This window comes from Astatotilapia calliptera, chromosome 15 (genome assembly GCF_900246225.1).
Source record: "Astatotilapia calliptera chromosome 15, fAstCal1.2, whole genome shotgun sequence".
In the NCBI taxonomy this organism is placed as follows: domain Eukaryota; kingdom Metazoa; phylum Chordata; class Actinopteri; order Cichliformes; family Cichlidae; genus Astatotilapia; species Astatotilapia calliptera.
The window spans coordinates 29,703,831-29,722,163 of NC_039316.1; the positions used below are offsets into that span (position 1 = coordinate 29,703,831).

General features: G+C 43.2%; 1 long non-coding RNA gene across 1 annotated transcript; it reads left to right on the top strand.

Annotated features, from left to right (window-relative positions):
• The first annotated feature begins 1,487 nt into the window (after window positions 1-1,487).
• Window positions 1,488-14,329, top strand: LOC113006659 (uncharacterized). The gene is made up of 4 exons (XR_003269791.1): window positions 1,488-1,590; window positions 1,710-1,750; window positions 2,473-2,585; window positions 13,301-14,329. It is a non-coding gene; the product is annotated as an uncharacterized LOC113006659 (long non-coding RNA).
• The last annotated feature ends 4,004 nt before the right edge of the window (window positions 14,330-18,333 follow it).

The window sequence follows — 18,333 nt, forward strand, 5'->3', positions numbered from 1 at the left end:
CACTCACACCCACACATACGCATGTACACTGACACAGACCCACACTCACCCCCCAGCCCCTCCAAATGCCTTCGAAGCTTATGTGTTCTATGTTGTGAGATGTGATGATTCATGTGCTATGAGCTGAGGTGTTTTTTTTCTGTTCTCAAACTGATCTCCTTGTTGGAGCTCCGTCTGGGGGGAGTTCTTTTTTCTCCTCGTCTTTCCTCATGTTGTGCATTTTCTACTGTTATACCTCTCTGACCTGTCTTCCCCATGTGATGTTTTGTAATGTATGTATGGTTGGAAGAGTAAGATGGCGCTGGTAAAAGGTCAGTTGCCTTAACCCTTCGGGGGTCAACCTTCGGTATCAATAAAGTTTTATTGAATTGAATTGAATGAAAATTAACACAAGCAAATAAAATCTGCTTTACTAGTTTGTGCAGTTTCCCAAAAAAACGGCACTTTCTACACCTAACATTCACACTCCGATGAATGCATTATTTACTTAAATGGACAATATCTTGCAGAGGATACTTTGATATACAGACTGGAGCAGTCAGAGATCGGACCACAACCTTCCAATTAGCAAATGACCTCCTGAGCTACAGTGTTTGACTGGTACTCTCTGTTTTTGTCATATTTAAATGTATCTAAACATAATGCAATTTGCATTAATACAAATGTAAACTGGAAAAACATTAACTAACAACTTCCCTAGTTTAAAATGCTTTTTTCAGAGTTTGCCTGTTGAGCACTGACTTCACTGTAGAGACTTGTTATGCTTTTTCTGAAAATATTGGCTGTTATAATTTCACAATAGGCCCTTTCTAGGTCTGTGGATGCGGATTCACATCTATTGGAGTTTTTGATTTACTTTGAAGTTTGAAGATTTATCAGTTGATTGGACAAATCTTTCTTTCTGCTATCCTGTGAAATGTATCTGTCTGATATACAGCAGGGAAACCGGAGCGTTCTCTGAAAAAGACTGAAATTATGCATGCACCCAGTAACCAGATGCTGCATGGTTTGTGTTGCTGTGAAATGGCACTGGGGTTCTGAATGATCTCACTCACAGAACTGTAATGCTTTACAAACATGTCATATACCTGAAATATGCTGCTGTGTGAAAAGATTCGAAGAGCCTGCTTATATCACAGCCCCATCTACGCTTCTACTCTCTGTGACTATCTATTAAACTAAGACTGAAGCAGCTTTATGACAAGACCAGAGATGTGGCTAATTGAGTCTTCAAAAGCTTTGATATTAAGAATAAAAAAAACAAACAAACAACAAAACACGTTGTATACGATGCCTTTTTCTAAAAGAATGACTGAAGCTTCCCCAATCTCATTTCAAACTTCAAAGCAGAGTTTCCCTGACAAAATGTAGGTCAAATTTCCACAGACTGCCTCTTTGAATTGTAATCAAGCCGGGGTCTGAGTAATCACGCTTTTCCTCACAGCAGCAAACATTTCTTTCCTATGTCTTTAAACAGGTGAACTTAAGATACTCTACAGCTGATTGTGTGGAAAATTTGCTTTGAAGATGTTCCTGAAGGAAAGTGAGATGTTTAGTTAACGCTAACGCTCTTTGTCTTCTTATGCAGTTGTGAGTGTTATATTAAATAGTTTTTTCACCACATGGACAAGATCTCATATGCTAAAATAACCAGGTGACTACACTACCCAGTCATCACATTAAATAAAGTCATCTTTCTCTTATTTCAGGTGCATTTCAGGTGCAGTGACCCTTCACTCAAAAGAAACAAGTAGGTCCAAATTAATGCTATCAAAGTGCTGCCCGCAGCATAACAGAGCCACTGCAAACACTTCACAAGGCTTCAGGTTTTTCCTTTCCTTTTTCATCTGTCTGTCTTCTAACTTTGAGAGGTTTTTGATTAGTTGGGGTTACACACCTTACACACAGGTCCATTAACAAAATCAACCTTCTACTTGTGAAGACACAGGATCAAACCACAGCCTTTTGATTGGTAAGATAAGATAAGATAAACATTTATAACTCTTAACTTGTACACGTGAGTACAAGTTAAGAGCAGAAAAAATTAAGAAAAACACAATAGAATAGGATAAGATAAAATAGGATAAAATGCTTTGTTATAGTAGGAAAAATTGCACTTGGTACTACTGCACATCAGGGCGAAAGTTACAATTGTGTATGCGATGTGTGTGCGTGTTTCTGTCTGCATGTGTGTGGTCATCTGCAGAGACCATGTTGTGGAGTCTGACAGCAGTGGGGAGGAAAGACCTGCAAATCTCTCAGTCCCTCATTGTGGGTGCCGCAGCCTTCCACTGAAGGAGCTGCTCAGTGCTGTCAGAGTCTCCTGCATGGGGTGGGAGATGTTGTCCAACAGGGATGACAGCTTAGCCATCATTCTCCTGTCACTCACCACCTCCACTGGGTCCAGAGTGCACCCTAGAACAGAGCTGGCCCTGCGGATCAGCCTATTCAGTCTCTTCCTGTCCCCAGCAGACATGCTGCCGTCCCAGCAGACCACACCGTAAAAGATGTCTGAAGCCACCACGAGTCATAGAAGGCCTTCAGGAGTGGCCCTTCACTCCAATAAACCTGAGTCTCTGCAGCAGGTACAGCCTGCTCTGCTATTTTCTATAGAGGGCGTCTGAATTGTGAGATTGCGTGTTCTACCTCCTGAACCACAGCCACATACGGTTTGGCTATTCAAGAACTTCCTCTCATATTTTTTGGTGGTTACATTAGGATATATTGGTAAGTGATCAGTCCCCATACTCTAGGTATTTAGGGTGAAGCTGCTTTCATGTTGACACTGAGGGTAACAAAAGGCTGCTTTTCAGCCAGAAACCATAAAGATAATAACCAAGTTGTTATCCAACACTAAATAAACCATAGTTTCTCTTTCAAGAAGCCATATGGGATAGTTAGTGGCAACTTGCAATGATTTGCAGATTGCAACCAGATGAATATGCCCCATCTCACCATCCTTTTACAAATGTATAGAAGAAACAACACAAAAACCTTCTGTAGAGCTTGTGTTTGGCTTTTCAGGCAACTAATCATGTAGAGATTGTAATCCTTTAGATTGGGCACCCAAGTATTGCAGAAAAAGCTCTGACCTTCTATGAAAGGCAGACATAGCATCCTTAGAATCTCCCAGTGATTTGTCCCATTGTGAAGCCTTGAGCTGAACATTTCCACTCATGGCCTATTGGTGCTTTAAAACTAGACAAGAGCGTCTTACAACGAGAACAAGGCATGGTAGTGACTTATCAATCACAAGGAAGGCACACCAGAAGCACACAACATGACTCAATACTATTACTATTTAAGTCATTACTCAGTGAAGTCAAAATATGAAGCCTCAAGTGTTTTAAACAATATAATGAGCAAGGGGTGGATTGGACTGAAGAATAAATCAACACTGCATTCTAATTTGCTACTGACTTGTTAATCATACAGTAAATTATACACTTTTGTATTTTCCTTTTTGACTCCAGTCCATAATTTACAAAATAAATATGCTTTTCTTTGTTTTTCCCCAATAAGTAGAGCTAGCCATAGGAAAGAATACCTCTTTTCAAATGTGGAAACTACCTCATTATTTAATGTGGTTAATGTTGCAAAGGACCAATTTTAGTGCAGAGTATGAGCCTTTAGACTTTAGATATTTGGACTTTCCTTTCAGTTTAGTAAGAAAATGTCTTCTATAGATGGCAGGATTTGATATAAATTGCTCATTGCAACAAAAACACGAATCATGTTTTCATACACGAATGAAAACATAATTTTGGCTATTATATTCCATTTCTGTTAATAGAGCCCGCTAAATCCTAAACACTCAACTAGAAAGTGCACCTAAATGCACATATTTAATGTTGTTGTTCAGCCAAGTTCTGAAAGTTCAGCCAACCCAAATATGACTCACTGTTGCGCCCAGTCTTTTCAGACTAAAAATACAGCAGATACAGAAGCAACGCCAGCATGAGGTCTGGTACTGACACCAACAGCTCCAGGTGCCTTCTCTGACTTCTCCCTGCCTCCCAGTGGTGTTGACACCTCACTCCTCGTCTGACTCTCTAATTCCTCAAGGATGTGGGTGGTGTCGACAGTGATTATAGCAGTTGGTTGTGGTGGCCACATGCAGGGGAGTCTTATTTATTCAGGCCAAAAAGTGAGTCTGTTGCAGAACAGGTTCAAACTGCTTTCATTTGCGTTTTAAAGATGCAGAAAGAAACAAGTAGAAAAAACAAATAATTTTAAGTGTTCATTTCAAAGTGTTTTCATGAAAGGCTTAGTTGTTAGTCAAGTTAAAGTTCAGTCCTTTCATGCCCACTTCAAAAGACAGCAGTGCAAAATGTTTGATACCCCAGAGCTAAGAGCCTTAGTTAGGTCAGGTTTTTTTTTTTTTTTTTTTTTTTTTTTAAAGAAGCTTCAGAGTACTTTTACCCTTTGGCTGATTTCACTGATTGCAATATAAAAAGGTGTGCTAAGGTCACAGCATATATAAACACAGCTATTTTACTTCACGCCTACCTAATTTAACAGTATTTCAATCTGCAACTCAGACAGAGAGGCAGCGCCAGCAGCAAGTGAAAGTGACACTACCAATCTGTAAGAGGGGAACTAGAAGAATGTGACAGCTGTCTGTATCAGAAGAGTTTATGTCTGTCCACACTGATGCAGCAGGATGAACCATGTATAGGGTTACAATCTGATTCACATATACCTTTATATTGAATTTTCACCCACATGACATACAAAAAACACCTTAAATCTTCTAACAGAAGAAATGGAAATATGAGGAAAAAGTGAAGTCAAAGTAAACAATGTCTTCTTTCTGAAAGTACAAATCTTTCCCATAATGCTACAGTGACACCAGACAAAACACTGTGACACAACCAACATTATTGTGATTGTGTGCAACGAACCTGTCAAGTCAAACCAAGATCCATTTAGTGACTTAAAAACAATCAATAAAATCTTAAAATCTATTCCAAAATGTAGTGGAAACCAGTATAAAAAAGCAAGCCTGTCAGGAGTCGAGCTGCTGGAGTCTTGTAGATGAAAAAGCAGAGTTTTGCTGATTCCAAATTAAAAGCTAGTTATGATCAAGTATGGATGAAGTGAAGACATGAATTACTTTCTCAAAGTCAGCAGTTGAGAGCACGTTCTTAATCTTCTCAACGGCCCTCAGATGGAAGAAACTTTCTTTAACAGAAGAAATTATATTTTTTATTAAACTTGCAGTCGTGTTACTTTTGAAATGGCTGCTTTAAAGACAGGGACGAGGCAAGAGACCACTCACACTCAGTAGCCCTCTAGCCACGGCGAGACAGCAGTAATATGATGTAGTCCATCTGCTATTTGTTGCTCTCAGCAGTACACACTCATCAACATACTGCCACATCATATCTGTTTGCATTTATGAATTCATTTAATTCAGTTCAGTTTAGTTCAGTTGATTTATATAGGACTAATTCACAACAACAGTCGCCTCAAGATGCTTTATATTGTAATGTAAAGACCTCATGATATGAGACCCACCAATCAAACAATAGCCTTTTGTAAAGCGTTCCCACGTTTCTTGAAAGGCACTATACAAATCTAAGTTATTATTATTGTTATTACTCTGAATAAGCACTTGCCAACAGTGGGAAGGAAAAAATCCAGCAGGCTCAGGCAGGGGCAGCCATCTGCCACGACTGATCAGGGGTGAGGGGAGAGGGAGACAAGTCACACTATGAAGGAGAGACAGAGTTTAATACACCAACATTAATGATTAATGTTGGTGTATTAACACATGAGGTATGAAAAGGTAAATACAGTGGGGCAAAAAAGTATTTAGTCAGCCACCGATTGTGCAAGTTCCCCCACTTAAAATGATGACAGAGGTCAGTAATTTGCACCAGAGGTACACTTCAACTGTGAGAGACAGAATGTGAAAAAAAAATCCATGAATCCACATGGTAGGATTTGTAAAGAATTTATTGGTAAATCAGGGTGGAAAATAAGTATTTGGTCAATAACAAAAATACAACTCAATACTTTGTAACATAACCTTTGTTGGCAATAACAGAGGTCAAACGTTTACTATAGGTCTTTACCAGGTTTGCACACACAGTAGCTGGTATTTTGGCCCATTCCTCCATGCAGATCTTCTCGAGAGCAGTGATGTTTTGGGGCTGTCGCCGAGCAACACGGACTTTCAACTCCCGCCACAGATTTTCTATGGGGTTGAGGTCTGGAGACTGGCTAGGCCACTCCAGGACTTTCAAATGCTTCTGACGGAGCCACTCCTTTGTTGCCCGGGCGGTGTGTTTTATAGGCAAGAGCCTATGAAATCGCCCACAGGTTCGAGCCAACGAAAAGGGCCGCCAGGGCAGTCACGCAGCTTATGCAGCCAGGGGCACGAGTCTCTGCAGCACAGGGGGCCCGAACAGCTGCATTACGGGAGAATGTTCATATGCTAAGCTATGAACCACCAGAAAGAGCTCAAAGACCTATCCAGCGTGGGCGCCAAAGCTGGAGCACATTTAACAAGTCAAGCAGGAAGGAGGCTGTTTGCCATAACTGCTCCGGCATAGGACATCTACAGAGGAACTGCCCCTCTCCTCGCTCACCTGCCCAGAAGCCTGTAAAAGCTGCTAGAGGCCCAGCCCCTGACCCAGGCACAGTGTTCCATAATGGAGGCCAAGATGTGATGTGTGTCCAGATAGTAATACAGGGACGGGAAATACGGGCCTTACTGGATTCTGGTGCACGGCGGCATGTGCTGCCCCTCCACTATTTTAACACCATCCCCGCGGAGTCAAGACCCCAGGTGTAGGCATCCATTGCTCAGACTGTACAAGGCATTGGTCCAGAGGGATTGGCCGTCCTGGGTGAGGTCATCCTGCCTGTACATGTGGGGAGCGGTGTTAAAAATGTAGACTTTCTTTTGGCCGACATGGCTGAGGGCACTGAAGTTATCCTGGGGCACCCTTTCCTGCAACAATCGTGCACTTGCTTAGACTACGGCCACCAAGAGATAACCCTGTTTGATGAAAAGATACCATGCTTTGGCTTGTGCCCTCAACCCCAGGTGCTTGTTGTTAGGGTGGCACGCACTACGGTTTTGGAACCAGGCGAGTATGTGGTCCCGGGGTTTTCCAGCTTCCGTTGTGCCGCTCATAGAGACATGATGCTAAGCCCCACAAAGGGCTTTGTGGAGAAGCACCAAGTGCTGGTGGCTCACGCAGTTGTACAACCTCGTAAACCCTCTAGCATCCTGATCAGAGTCTTTAATCCTGGGGCTGCAGCTGTTACTTTAAAGTGGGTTGCCGTGGCTGGGGTTCTTCAGCCTGTGCAAGTCCTGAAGGGGTTGGCGAATTACCCACCAAGGGTCTTGGCAGCCCTCAAGCTTAATGGTACTCCCCCTGCTTCTGTGCCAAGCCATTTGCAGGCCCTTTATGCTGAGAGCAGCCCCGGTTTGACTCATGTTTCCCGCTGCAAACTGGTAGGCCTGCTGCGGTCCTATGGTGATGTCTTCTCCACTGGCCCAAATGACCTTGGTCGCACTGGTGTTGTCCAGCATGACATCCTGACCACGCCAGGGCCACCAGTTAAGCACCCGCCGCGCAGGATGGCAGGGGACAAACAAATAGCGGCCGACCAGCAAGTACAGCATAGCCTGGAGGCTGGGCTAGCTCAACCTAGCAATAGCAGCTGGGCTGCTCCAATTGCATTTTGTACCCGTAAGGGATTGTTCGAGTGGAATGTGATGCCGTTTGGACTGTGCAATGCACCGGCCACATTCCAAAGGCTTATGGACAGAGTCCTGGCTGGGCTGCAGTGGGAGACGTGCTTAGTGTACCTAGATGACATCATTGTCCTGGGACAGGATAGCACCCAGATGCTGGAGCGGCTCGAGCAAGTGTTCATCAGATTGCGTCGAGCCAACCTAAATCTGAAGCCATCTAAATGCTGCCTGTTTCGGGAGCAGGTGGCCTATCTGGGCTATATCATCTCTGCTGGAGGTATTTCCACAGATCCCCAGAAAGTTCAGCAGGTGACGGACTGGCCTACACCGCAGACCATCACAGAAGTGCGTCAGTTTGTTGGCTTAGCCTCATACTACCGCCGCTTCGTGGAGGACTTTGCCACAATAACCAAACCCCTCCACGAACTCACTAAGAAGTATGCCCGTTTTAACTGGACTGCTGAGTGCCAGTAAGCATTCCAGGAATTAAAAAAAACGACTTACAGCAGCCCCTGTCCTGGGTTACCCACTGGACCAGGGTGACTTGTTCCTTGACACTGATGCCAGCGATTGTGGGATCAGAGCAATTCTCTCCCAAGTGCAATGGGGCGAAGAGCGGGTCTTGGCTTATGGGAGCAGGCGGCTGTCAGCTACCGAACAAAACTATTGTACGACCAGACGAGAGCTTCTGGCGGTTGTGGCGTTCACTTCCTACTTCAGACAGTACCTGCTGGGTAGGCCGTTCACTGTCCGGACTGACCATAGCAACCTCTGCTGGCTGACAAGGCTAAGGGAGCCCGAGGGCCAGCTGGCCCGCTGGTTGGAGAAGCTGGCAGAGTATAACTTCCAGGTGCTGCACCGACCTGGGAAAAACCACCAGAATGCGGATGCACTTTCCAGGAGACCCTGCCGCGCTTCATGCCTGTGCACACTTCCAGAGCCCACCATCAACAGCGGCCAGTTCGAGCATAAAGGTGTGCAGTGTAACTTAGAGGACTATTGTACCAGCATAACCCCCCCAGGGCAGCCCCCAGTGGGGGTAGTGGGGCCTGATGGTAACAATGGGAAAAGCTGGGTACCAGGACCAGAGTGTGCACCCGTAGCAGCAGTGGACTGTTGTTCCGGTAGTAGCCACGACAGCCGCCCAAATATCAACCGGGTGGATGAGTCACATCACACTAGCTCGTGGCTAGCCAAAAGAACGACGTGGATATATGCCCAGTTTGGGAATGGAAGGAAAAAGGGGGAGGTCGGCCAGTCTGGGCCGATGTAGCAGCATGCAGCCCATGTTACCGGCACCAGACCTATGGGAATCTGGACCGGCAGCAAGCAGCACACAGGCTGGAGAGCACTGCGTAGCCAAATATGAGCAAACTGTGGATTAATAGAGAGGACACTGAAGTTAGCGTCTTGCTCAGGCCGGAGTTCATTTATTTCTGAGCTATGCATGCACAGGCCCTATAGCTAGAGTCTCTCTGGTAGTTCCACAGCAGTGCAAGAGCACCATCTACTGGCATAATGAAATATAACCATGGTCTCGCAACACATAACAATGTCAAAATAAGTCACAATAATAAACAAAAAATAAGGGGGTAATTGGTTTTCTTACAAAAATAAACATGTAGCTTTTTCAACCTGCTACACTCACAACCAAAGCCTACTGGGCGCAGTGGAAAAGACTGTACCTAAAAGATGGAGTACTGGTGAGGAAATTCCACTGTACAGAAAGTAATGTGTTTTTCCCCCAAATCCTTCTGCCTCACGCCTATCGTTACTCCGTAATGCAGCAGATGCACGATGGCCCAGTGGGCGGCCACTTTGGGGCAGAAAGGACCCTGGCACGCCTGAAGAATAGGTACTACTGGAATAACATGAAAGATGATGCGACCCTGTGGTGCCGCACTTGCACCGGTTGTGCTGAAAGGGCCTGGCCCCTAAAAACCCCCCAGGCAGCGGTACGTGTTGGCGCCCCCATGGAGAGGATTGCAGTCGATCTGATGGGACCGTTGAACGAAACAGAGAGGCATAACCGGTTCATATTGGTGGTACAAGACTATTTCAGCAAGTGGGTGGAGGCTCATCCAGTCCCCGATGAACAAGCACCCACGGTGGCAGAAAAGGTTGTTGCGGAGTGGGTGTGTAGATATGGAGCCCCACAGTCTTTTCATAGTGACCAGGGCACCAACTTTGAGTCAGCTGTGTTCCAGGGGATGTGCGAACTGTTCGGAATCAAAAAGATGCGCATCACGCCGTTTCATCCACAGTCCGATGGCCAGGTAGAGCATTTTAATGCTACCCTTCAGAAGGCCTTAGCCACCACCGCGGAGCGCTGCCACTGGGACTGGGATATAATGATCCCATATGCTGTCATGGCTTATCGGGCAACTAAACACAGCTCCACAGGACCCCAAACATGATGCTACTGGGGCGAGAGATAACCGAGCCTATTGACCTGGTCGCGGCTATTCTTGCCAGTTGACGACACCCCCAACTGCACTGCACCACAGTATGTGGTGCAACTCAGGGAAAAGCTGGAGCTTTCCCACCAACTGGCATGGGAGGCTCTTTGGAAATCTGTTGAGCATGCTAAGAGACAGTACGATAAGAATGTCTGTCAAGTTCAGTATCAAGTCAGCGCTGCAGTGTGACATCTGATCAAAGGGACCAAGAGAGTGCGGCACAAGGTTCGCCAGTTTTTGCCTTCCTATGAGGGCCCCTACTTCATAGTGGGCCTGCTGGATGATGTGGTCTACTGCATTAAAAAGGGGCCCAGAGCAAAGGCTAAAGTGGTTCATCACGACAGACTCAAGCCTTATCACTCAAGAACGCCGCTGGGCAACAGCTGGGTCTTCCAAGACTCCGACCAGGCTGCACCTATCGAGGTGCCTCCTCCAGCGCTCGACGAAAGCGATTCTGACATCGATTTCGGTCCCTTCGACTTGTGGGAGGCCCCATCCGGGGCAGATCAACCAGATACTGGTGCTTCCCTGAGAACTGGCTCTCCGCCACCTGCTCTAGGAGACGGTAGCGGGTTGCCAGCCAGCCCTGTTCAGCCTTACGTGGATGAGGCTGAAGGACCAGGACATCACCCTTCCCTGCCCTACTTCTCTGACATCATCACTAAAAACAGCCATAATGCTTGGGTCTTATTTTCTACAGTTGACAGGCTAACAAATCCTCCTGTGCCAGTGGCAGCTGAACTTCATTCAACCACGGCCTGCAATGACTTTGCCAAATTCTTCACAGACAAAATCCAAAAGATTAGACAAGCAGTTGGTACATCAACAGCAGATCCAGGATATGTACTGTGTCCACCGAAAAACTGTTTAAACATCATCAAACAGTTTCACCCGATCAACAGCAAAGACCTGGAGGACATCTTAGGTCAACTGAACTCCTCCTCTTGCTGTTTAGATGTCCTGCCAACAAGTTTTTTCAAAAAGGTCTCAAAGACTTTAGAGTCAGACCTGTTACAGATCGTCAACTTTTCCTTAATGTCAGGTGTGTTTCCAGAATCACTAAAAACTGCTGTAATCAAACTTATACTGAAAAAGGACAATCTTGACAAGACACAAATGAAAAACTACAGGCCGATCTCAAATCTCCCATTTTTAAGTAAGATCATTGAAAAAGCAGTTTCTCAACAGCTCAATTACTTCTTAAAACAGAATAACTGCTACGATGCCTTCCAGTCAGGTTTCAGACAGAACCACAGCACTGAAACCGCTCTGACCAAAGTGTTTAATGACATATGTCTGAACACAGACAGTGGAAAAATGTCAGTCCTAGTTTTACTGGATCTCAGTGCAGCATTTGATACAGTTGACCACAACATATTACTCAAACGACTGGAGAACTGGGCAGGTCTTTCAGGAACTGTACTAAACTGGTTCAAAACATACTTAGAAAACAGGAAATACTTTGTATCAATAGGTAACTTCACATCCGAGCAGACAAGTATCACATGTGGAGTTCCCCAAGGTTCCATCTTGGGACCCCTCTCTGTTTAACATTTACATGCTCCCACTGGCACAGATTATAAAGAACAACAAAATAAACTACCACAGCTATGCAGATGACACACAAATATATATCACAATGTCACCAGGAGACCGAGGCCCTGTACAGGCTCTTGGTAAATGCATTGAGGAAATTAATGACTGGTTGTGCCACAATTTTCTCCAACTAAACAAAAACAAAACTGAAGTAATAGTCTTTGGCGCCAAAGAAAAATGATTACAGGTCACCAGAGAACTTCAATCTATACATCTAAAAACCACAAACCAGGCGAGAAATTTGGGTGTAGTGATGGATGCAGACCTAAACTTAGAAAAACACATTAAGACAATAACAAAATCAGCTTACTATCACCTCAAGAATATTTCAAGGATAAAAGATCTGATGTCTCAACAGGACCTGGAAAAACTAGTCCATGCATTCATTTTTAGTAGGCTTGATTACTGTAACAGCATCTTTACAGGTCTACCTAAAAAATCAGTCAGACAACTACAGCTCATTCAGAACTCTGCTGCTTGAGTCCTCACTAAGACCAAAAAAGTGGACCACATCAGTCCAGCTCTGAGGTCTTTACACTGGCTGCCTGTCCGTCAGAGGATAGACTTTAAAGTTCTGATGCTGGCCTATAAAGCTCTGAATGGTTTAGGACCAAAATACATCAGTGACCTCCTGACCCAGTATGAACCTTCCAGATCCCTCAGGTCATCTGGATCCGGTCTTTTATCAGTTCCCAGAGTCAGAACCAGACACAGAGAAGCTGCATTCAGCTTTTATGCTCCTTATATCTGGAACAAACTCCCAGAAAGCCTCAGATCAGCTGAAACACTCAGTTTATTTAAATCCAGGTTGAAGACTCACCTATTCTCAGCTGCATTTGAATAAAGCACCAAATCCACACTTTTAAGCTTAAATTTCAAAACTTACACTAACTACTGATCTTATCTACTGTTCTGATTTTATCTGTTTTGATTTTATATACTGTTTTGTTTGTTTGTTAAGCTTAAATTTCAAAACTTACATTAACTACTGATTTTATCTACTGTTCTGATTTTATCTGTTTTGATTTTATATACTGTTTTGTTTGTTTGTTTGTTTGTTAAGTGGGTTTAGAGCTCTGGGTAGCTCCCCAGCTGGGTCTAGACTGGGTCTAGAGAGTATTTTAAATTCAGGGAATTTAAAATAGAAAGTAGCTCGTCCACAGAAGGACTGGTAGCTCCCCTTACGATAAGGGTTCAGATCGCGCGAACAGGTGTGGGATTAGAGCTCTGGGTAGCTCCCCAACTGGGTCTAGACTGGGTCTAGAGAGTATTTTAAATTCAGGGAATTTAAAATAGAAAGTAGCTCGTCCACAGAAGGACTGGTAGCTCCCCTTACGATAAGGGTTCAGATCGCGCGAACAGGTGTGAAATGTGTGTGTTTAGTTAGTTAGTTTGTTTGTTTTAATCAATTTTAAATCATGCTTTTTATTTGTTTTTGTTTCTAATGTCTCTGTAAAGCACTTTGAATCACCTTGTTGTTGAATTGTGCTATACAAATAAATTTGCCTTGCCTTGCCTTGCCTTCCTTCAGGTCCACACCCTGTTCCAGACCACAGCGTTTGCGGCGGGCGTCGGACATGTTTGGTGACTGGGTCAGTCACTAGGCTAGTATGTCCAAACTGAGTCAGGGTGTAGGCGGATCGCTGCCCTGCTTAGTCGTTCGAACATAAAAAAAATAAAAAATTGTTCATGTTACATATGTTAAGTGATATGACTGTTGTAGATTGAGTTGTTACAGGGGGCTATTCTTACGTGTACTGTTGGGCTTGTTTGTCTTGCTGTTTGCTGGTAATATGGCTGTCGACGGGCTCAAGTTATTGTTTGAACTGTTTATACTAATGAAGTAAAGCTGGATATAGGGGCAAATGGTATAAGAGAGGGGCAAACGTTCAGCTGTAGTGCCTTAATGTCGTAGCGCATCTTGAATAATATGGGCATCACCTCTAAAAGCTCATGGGATCGATGTAAATGCTGTTGTGTGTGTTTTTTTTTTTCTTTCTTTGTGAATACTATATATGTGAAGGACGGGATATGGACATTGACTTGCACCCTCCTCAAAGTGAACCCTGTACATTCTATGTTTTTTTTGTGTGCAAGATATGGACAGTTGTCTACTTCAAGATTGTTCCCTCCTAAGGATCGCCATTTATGGACTGTGGGCATGACTGCTGTCCCGCATAGAATGCTGTATATTTCCTTGTTAATGGGGGATTCATGTGCTGGAATGATGTTAAGGGTTTAATTATCATCCAGAGTGAGGGTAGTGTTACAGGCATAGTCCTTAAGGGTGAAGCCTGATGGGAAATGTATTCGGGATGTGTGTAGCGGGACTGCCTGGTGCAGGTGTGTAGAAAGAGAGCGGAGAAGGGGAAAAGTAACGGTTAGCTACAGAAGAGACGGAAAGAAAATAAATAAAAGGAATATAATAACTCCCTCGACAGCCAGAGTTGTGTCGGCGATGCTCGCTGTGAGTAAACGGTTTCAGCCATTCGTGCCTTGGAGAAGAAATAAAGTTCGGTGAAGCAGTTTCCTACGCCTCCTTTGATCTTTTTGCTAGCAGAGTTGACCTGTATAGTAAGCTGGTTGCCGGCTACGAGCCAGTTACGGAACCTTCAAGTAACTGCCAGAGGTTTCCTTACTACGGTTTGGGGCCGCGGATCTGGCGCGGTAACACAGAATTTTAATTTTTTTTTGAGTCTTTATTTTTCAGACAACTTTCTACTTTTACTCCTTAAATCTTTACACAAATATCTGTAAATATCAGTCAAAACACACATTGTGAAATGCCATCCAAAGCTTAGCTTTTTGTACTATGGTGAATTTACAATAGCGCACTGTATTGCACTGGCACACAGTGGCTGTGGTGTGCACCAGTCTAACATAGCGCCAGAGTAAAGTAATTTGGTTTTACTATCAAATAGTTTTTAGGGTATTAGCATATGCTTCCCCTGGACCATCTCAATCCATGACCTCAGATCTTACAACCAAAATATCCACTGGTGTTACTGAAAAAATTGAAACATCACCTGGCTGGTTCAAAGTATCATTGTAACAACATAAATTATGCTGATATGTTGTTCAAAATGTGGGAACCAGCTTTTGCTGTTTGGGTATATGAGAGAACCTTGTATCAAGGGACCCAGGTAGTTTCAGGTGGATTTTCTTCAAAGACCCCTGATTGGACCATTTTTTCTTTTGGCAACCAATTAGATGTTCACATGTCAGGTACATTATCAGGTATGCTACAGCGAGCACCTTGTGAGCTTTCTGATCACTGATGGTCTTAAAATTAATTTTGTTGAGTTCAATTACATCAAAAGCTGTCACGGTCTCGAGTCAGTGACCTAGTGTTTTGATTTTTGATTTTGTCATTATTTATCATCTCTAGTCTTTTGGGTTCAATGTTAGAGTTTTTAATCTTCTGGTTTCTGTCTCTGTGTTCAATGGTTGCTCTGTCTCTCCTGTCAGCTGTATATTCTCTGGTGAAGTCTGCGTCTCTGTGCCATTCTTGCAAGGTTGTATTGTGTCATCTCAACAAGATTAAATGCAACAAGTTTTAAGTTGTTGAATTTTATGCAGATCGTTGATCATTTACTTATGTTCACCATAGAAACATAGAACCATTTTATTCAAATGACAACTTGTGAATGTAATAATGAACCAATTTCACTTTTTGGCTAAGTTTGGCTGGCAAGGTGTATTCAGAAATAGTGTGGGCATGATGCAGATACACATATTTACAAAGTAACTGTCATGGTCCTGGGTCATTTGACCCAGCGTTTTGTGTTTTCTATTATTATAATATATTCTGGTTGTGGTTTCTAGCTCGTTGGTTTGGGTTCAGTTCTTCCTCAGTTTAGTGTTAGTCATCCCTGCCTGTGTGTTCCCTCCGTGTAAAGTCTGTGTTTCTTTGAATGTGAGAGTTCCTGCTTTATTTTGAAGGTCAGTGTCTCAGGTTATTGTATTCTGTTTTACTTCTCTCAGTCTCATCAGCTCCAATTTTCCCCAGCTGGGTCTCCTCCTGTTTCTCATTGCCTCTTTGTGTATATAAGCCCTGTGTTTTCCGGTGTGCATTGCTGGTTTGTCTGTGTGGTTCCCTTCATCTGTCTTCATCTCCCTGCATCTCTGTTTGTGTTTCAAGGTTTCAGGTTTGTTTTATTCTTAGTTTCCCAGTTTAGGTTTTGTCAGTTCTGTTCTCGCCACCCTTGCCTTTTGTTGTATTTCATCCTCCTCAATAAAAGCTCACTCATATCAGTAGTGCCTGCATCTTGGGTCCTTTAATAATTCCCACACAGTTTGCCCTGCTAACCATGGCAGTAACAGAATAACAAAAGCCTATAATTTCATTTCAAATTTCATTAAAACTGATGCACAAACTTCTAGGACATTCTGTATCACACAACAAACCATATTATTAGTCAGATAATTCCAATAAAAATTATCCAAAAGGTACCGGCAGTACAAACACAGTGGAGAAATCCAGTCCAGTTACTCAAATAAGTTTCAAGGTCTATATCCAAAAGGTAAAAAATGCAGTGGGCTGCTTTTAATGATGCAAATTTGGCTTGATTTTACAGCACCGATTCCGTGTGAAAGAATATTTTCCAAGAGTCGCACAAGTTTACAGAAAAAAATATGGATGAAAGTTTGTTACATATGAAGTATTCTACATATACTTCTCAGTAATGTGTTCTGACACCTTCCGCTTCCCACATTTACCCACTTAGCAAACACCATTATTATTTGTGACTCTTTACAGTACAGCAGAAAAAGACCAGGCTGTTGATATTAAACCTCCTGCTAATGATAAATTGGAATTAAAGGAGAAAACTTTGTGCATCCTCTCGCCTGTTCCCTGTGCTCCTGTAACAATTGATTTCCTCCTCCGTGATCAATAAACTCTTATCTTGGAGAACTGATCAACTTCTCTCATTAGTTGGAAAAACTCTGCATTTATATTGCTTAAGTAACACTGGGATAACAGAGGTTGTGTTAATAAATTAGCCAATTAAGATGTAAGCTATAGTACCTAAAATGATCTCTCTGTAAAAGTTTATATAAATTCAGAGCTGTGTAAGTTTTAAAGCGCTCCTCCAAAAGAGACCTATAACTGAGTTCTGGGCATTTTGTCTCAGTTTTTCATAGTTGCTAAGACACATTTCCTTTTTTTTCTTTAAAAGAGTAGATATAATTTTACAAAACATCTGAGTCTGCAAAACCAAACAGTTACATTAAACTACATATAACAGTGCTGTATACATTTTAATAAAGTAAAAAGTAAACTGAAGTCACAATAAATGCAATAAGACTTGGATTACCACATGTTAGCTCTTTATAATGCTCATGCTTATAATGCTAATGCTCTTATAACAGAAATACATGCTCAAATTCTCAATCCAGCAAACTAATTCATTTGTTTGTTGTCTTTGGGGTGAGTTTTCATGTCTGGGAAATACTCCACCATTAACTCATTCCACTGTTGTATTTCCCACACAACCCAAACTCTGAACTACTACTTTTAAAAAAACAGGGAAAAAATGCTGTGAGGTTTCACCCCTAACAAACTCACAGATCTGTGGAGGACAGTCGGTCTGATAGCTGAAGGCTCTGCGACATTCACTTTTTATTAGTGTACAATTAACTGAGGGGCCAGGAATGAATTTGAGAGTGTCAGAACCAGACTGTACTGTAATTAGATCTCATTTTCAGGTATCTGTACTTCACTTGAATTTGATTTTTTTGACTACTTTTTACTATTGCCCCCTACATTTTTTACACAAATATATATGCTTTTTACTTCTTACATTTCCAAAACAGGCTTGTGACTGACTTGAAACAATAACACATGAAACCCAGGCCTATTCCCATATTACTCACCAGGGGATGTCGCATACAAAGAGAGGGAAGATGCAAAGCCAACAAAAGAAGAAACTAAAAACAAACAAATGTCACACAGTGGAAATTTGTATTTATCTTGTATATTGTTTTTATTCTGATTTTTAGTGTTTATTTATGAGTGTTGTTTTGTTTGCATGGTTTTATTCTGTTTCTATTGCATGGTTTTTAGTGTTTTATGTGACATGGTTTTTATCCACTGTGGACTGGCTGCACATGGGACAAATTAGCTGATAGGGACCACCTGCTGAGGCAGGGGTGTGTCCAGAGGTGGCCTATCAGCTGTGTAAAGACCTTTTAAATACAGGCTAGCTGAGCACTGAAGGAGAGAGGCTGGAAGGTTAATGCGAGATGGCCAGTGTGATGCGGCGACCAAGTCCTGACCTCATGGAACGGCAACAGTAAGAGACAACGCGTGTGATTGGCAGCAGGGCAGAGTTTTACCTCTGCCTGCATTTGTGAGTAGGGTCTCTACTGTTGTTTACTGGGTGCAGCTGGATTGGGAGAGGGTCACCATGGCCATGAGCCAGGGCCGCTTCTGGGACCATTGTTCTGGCCCCTATTTGTTATGTTGCAGGACACCGACGCAAGGGGAGCTGTGGCGGTGGTCACATCATGGATTCGGGTGCAGAACGCAAGCCGGGCTGGGAAGTGATGGGCCAGCGGAAG